We start from the raw sequence: 5,398 nt of genomic DNA, 5'->3' as shown, positions 1-5,398 counted from the left end.
TTCCATTTTATATCTAGGCTCAGTGACAGTGCTTGGTCATATTTATACTTTAGTACACATGAAGAAACACCACTGACTTTGACTCAAAATCTGTTAATCAATATAGCTCTGAAGGAAGTGGGTTTTTTTGTTTGTTTGTTTGTTTGTTGTATCAATAGAGAACCCTTTATTCACTGACAAAACTAGGGGTTAACTTATCTAGAAAATATTTCAAAATGTTTTATCAAGCTAGCTAGAAATGTGGCTAATATCCTTTAACAGTTGTGCAGTGAAACACTGTAGGTATTAATATCTTGCCTGTTTAGAGAATGGTTTTGCTCTCTCTAGCACTATCTATAGTGGTCTAGAAGTAAAAGAATTAACAGATTTATGGATAGGACCATGTAATAGCAGTGCTGTGATGTTAAGGCTGTGATAGAGCATTCGGTGACAGAAAAGGGAACATCTCTGTCTTCACTGATACACAACCCTGAGTAATGTTAATTTGTTGCAAGGATTCCAGGGAAGTATTTTGGAGAGTAACTCTGAAAGCTGTACTGCACAAAACAGCATGAACTTTAAAAATAATAATAGAAACATAGAATTAATTGATTCATGGATAAAATAATATTTAGGGAAAGTTAACACCATTCTGTTAATGGATACGAGTCCTCATGAATCCACAAATCCACTGGAATTTTTTGAAAGAATCAACAGGTGTGTGGGTAAGAGAGGTGTCCGAGCTGATAGTTTTCTTGAATTTCTAAAAAAATATTGGCATTCATTCACTGAAGACTTTTAGTGAAGCTAAGCAGCCTGGGAGAATAGAAGTACTTGTGTAGCTAAGTAATTGGTTAGAAGTTAGGAAATAGAAGGTCAGAGTAATTATCACTTTCCACAGTGAGGGGTATCACTGCTAGGATCACTGACAGGATCTATGCTAGATCTCATGACATTCAACAGACTCATAAATGACATGGAAAAGAGAGTGAAGGTGAACAGGAACTGAGGAAGTTTTCTGATAATAATTCAAGAGAGTAAAGATGAGGGGCAAGTGTGAAGTATTGCAGAAGAACTATACAAGACTGAGTGACTAGACCAAAAAAAAAATGGCTAATAGGGTTTACTGTAGGTAAATGTAAAGTGTTGCAGACAGTGCAACACTGCAGAGTGAACAAGACAGTAAGTATCACTATAACGTCAAATAAATCCCTACCGTGCCTGAATACTAATGATGAATAGCTAAGTAGTTTGTGTTTCTTTAGCCTAAGATGATGGATATGAGATACAAAAGAAATCTGTGAGGTCATGAAAGGCAGATATGGTGTATCTTTCCCAGCAAAATTACTGTGTAACGTCAAGCAGAGGTAGCAGTTTCAAAGCAAACAAAATGAGGCAGCTTTTTATAAAACCTATAGTTAAATGGAGGAACCTATTGCCACAAGTTTTTAAGCATGTTAAGAACACAGAGACTTGATGAAAGACTGGACACAGAAGAGAATTTCTTGAAGAACTGTTAAATACAGAGACATCACTTCTAGCTTAGAAAGTACCTTAGTGACATACTGTTGTAGGTTGAGATGATATGCTGGGAAAGTGTCACTGCCTGCTTGTTCTGTTCTTATATTCGTCACCGGACATCTACTTTTGACTACTATCAACAATAAGATTCTGAGCAACATGTACTTTGATCTGATTAAATATGGCCATCTTACATTCTTCTCTCTGGTGTCGTTTCAATTAAATCACATAAAGATGGCCAGGGCTTTATGTTGGGTCTACCTAGACAGTGTAGGGAGTTTCCCAAAGAAGATCAAAAGGCTTTTAAATGAAAAAAATAAAAAAAGTAATTTTAATTAGGCAATAAGCAGTACAGTTACTCTTTCAACTTCAAAAACTCATAGTTATTAAGACAAATAAAGAAATAAAAAAGGTTTATACACACCCCTTCACCCTCTCCTTCCAGCCAGACAACCAATTCAGCAATCTCTGCACAACCTCCTCTGATCCTGAAGAATTTTTTCTTTCTATTGTGTCTGAGACTGCTACATCATGCCATGATCCTCTTGCCAGTTTCTTGGTCTTTGCCTAAGCTGTAAACTCCTGAGTATCTTCTATAATTATCTTACCTGACATTTTTCAGTATTTGTCCCCTAGAACAGCCAATAGTTTTCTGACAGAAGGAGCAATATACACAGCTTGCCAAAGAGTTCCACGTGATCCAACCACTTCTTAAATTGTTAATGTTTTAAGAAACAATGCCCCTGCCTTTTACAGTTTCACATAGATCTAAGGATGAAAACGATCATAATGAAAATGAACTTTTTAAATTTTTTTCCTGAACATTGAAATTTTCTTACAGAATAATTTAGTAAAAAAATAACTTTTTTTTCTGTCTCTACTCATGAGTACTGTGACTCCTTGCACAGAAAAAGTTAAATGAAAATCAGTACTTGTATAAATGAAAGGAAGGAAGTTCACAAAGTGGAATTAGACAATATTGCCGTTTAATAGAGTTTAGAAGATTTCAATTAATTTTGGATATCACATACTAGATTTATTGAAAGCCTGAAATGATATCTTATTGTCAATGATAATATCCAAGTGTAAAAAGTTCTTTCTCTTCTGATCCAAAGAGTGTGCAAAAGGGAAAAATTACTTCATGACATGACAGAATATGGTACTGATAAGGAATTAAAATAATAGAAAGCCTTTACAGATGTTTTGCAAAACCATTTAAACCTCAAAGACTTTGGTAAAAGCAAGAAGTCACACATTTTATAAGTCTCCTAGATTTTGCAGACAGGAAAAGAAAGCATCAGAAGTTGCATAGTAATGATAAGGATGTTAAGCGAATACTGCGATTTCAGAGACACTTTAAATGAGTCTTTTTGAGTGAGATTTGTTTGTAAATTAAAGGACAGATATAACCAAAAAAGGTTACCATCAGATGTTCAGGTTATGTTTAAAAGAGCCACAGCTGAGTCACATTGAATGATCACTGCCACTACAAACATCCTGGAAATACAGCACCAGTTCCTTTTGGTTGAGACAATATTTATTACAAAAAAATAAATAAAAACGGAAGAAGAAATACAGTGCAGTACTCAGCGAACTTAGGGCTGACTGTATTAGGTAAGTAGGTAGACAGGGAAGTAAGTAGGTAGAATCCAATTTTTTTTGTTAGATTGAACAGTGCCATAAGTAAAACAGAGCAGCTATATTTTAAAATCAGGCAAAATAGGATATAGGAAAAAGACAGGGCAAATACTTTATATGTTGTAGAACAGAACTAAATGAGACACTCATGTTTTTCCCAGACTTTGCTTTAAAGAAATAAAGCTGGAACAACTATTTTTGCCTGGTATTTTTGCACAGGAAGTAGCTGTGCTTCTATGTGATAATATAGTTACTGTGTGAGAGTGAAGTAAGAGGGTACTTTGAAGGCTTAGCCCTGCCTCTGCCTCCCCTTCTATTTCTGCCTCCCTTCATTGTACAGATTAAGAGAAGAGTATATTGTAACACTTCCAAGGAAATAAAACTATTCTTCTGTATTGCATATGTCAGTAGCTCTTCCATATCATCATTTAAATATTTTAATTTAAATCATCTAAATTTAATTTAATTTAAAACATCATTTAATTTAAAGCATCATTTAAATACTTTAAAAGATTTTAGTATAGCATGTGAAGCCTCAAGTCCTTATCTTAACCATGTCCTCCCAAAATATCATAATTAGGTTGATTAATCAAAATAGTAGTTTTACCTTCTACAAACTGTTTTCAGTGTTACATACTATACACAGCCAGTAATTTCACCGGAAAGGTGTTTGTTTTGTTCTGGAAAGCCTGAATGTGTTCCTGCAATGCTTCTGAATCTGTCCAGTTCCATTTTGAAACAATCCTGCCTTGGATTTGAGAAGAGATACTTGTGATGAGGCAAAGAATTTCTGGACCTTTATGTAAAATAACATCACATGATACACGAATAATTTTCTCAATTTCTGTGATACAGAAAAGTAAAGCATACAGGAGTCAAGTACTTAATTGTCCTAAACTCCAGCTACTGACAGAAGTAAGTACTTTGTTAAGGGAGACACGGTGGCTGCTGCTGCCTCCGGCAGGCTCCAGGACCCAGGGATACACACACACAGACGGCCACAGATGAGGCGTTGCCTTCAGCAGCACCCACACACACCACCAGCAGGTCTCAGATAAACATGAGTGCGGGGATCTGAGTCCCCTCCTCCTCTCCGGCTGGCAGAGACTGAAGTTCACTAGTGAAAGCGCACGCACCCTTGCTCTCCAGTTCATGAGCACACGAACATATGCGGTCCCTCAAACACCAGTGCGGCCCCTCTGACACCCCTGCCTGGACCCTGGGCTCCCTTGCCTGCTATATGGGCCGGTTACTTGCCTGCTAGTCCAGCTTGAAGTTTGCTGGTGAATTACACACGCACCTCCGTGCTCACCAGGTTAGGGGAAATGCAAACACTCGGCTTCTCCCCCCAGCAGCAGCTGCCACGGCACACGGGCCCTGCCACCCCAGGTCCCATGCTGGGGGCTGTCGCTGACACCTCACTTGCTACAGTCACTGGCACTGCAGACACAGGGGCCACCATCACCCAAGGTCTGACTCCTGCTGCTGGCCTCACATTCACTCTCATCATCCCACCGCTGGTAGCATGCACTCCTGTCACAGTCCCATGAGCCCATGGTCCCACCAACCAGCGTTGCTCAGACCCTCACTCACCCTCGGCACTGGCACCACAGACACAGGGACCATGGTAGCCCAGGGTCTGACTACAGTTGCTGGTCTCAGATTCACTCAAATTCAACTCTCGCTTGTCGCCAGCACCTAGTCCCTACAGCACTTGCACATGGGATAGAGAGGGAGATTACACAGAAAGATAGTAAATGATTTAATTGGAAGATAGGACAGACTGAGGTGAAGGGCTTGCTCAGAGGAGCGTACTGACCAGTGACTGTTGACACCCAACTGGCCCTTTTTATACTTGTTCCTCTCTATTCCCTCTTTGTTCCTCCCTGATTCTCTTCCTCCTAATATTCTTTAGATACTTTCATATAGACCCCTCCCTCCTATCTAAAAACCCTCATGTTCATCTTGTTTCCTCCTTCTGATCAGTTAAACAGTCCAGGTTGTCCATGTCTGCAGTTTCTTAATGGCCCATAAAATAGAAACTGAAGGATTTGCTCTCTGTCATTGTCTCCATTATCCCATGTCTGTCAGGTTTGTGTTTTGTTTATGGTTTTCCCCCTTTACTTATTATCCCCTTTGCTTTGAAAAGCTCCTTGATAACCTTAACAACACAGCTGTTCTCACATTCTACATATCCTCACATACTTGCTGTATATATTCTACCTTTAAAAAAATAGACTTCATATTTTATTTATAAATC

This window comes from Apteryx rowi, unplaced genomic scaffold (assembly GCF_003343035.1).
Source record: "Apteryx rowi isolate R43461 unplaced genomic scaffold, aptRow1 scaffold_365, whole genome shotgun sequence".
Classification (NCBI taxonomy): Eukaryota; Metazoa; Chordata; class Aves; order Apterygiformes; family Apterygidae; genus Apteryx; species Apteryx rowi.
Note: the sequence above shows the minus strand (reverse complement) of the source record.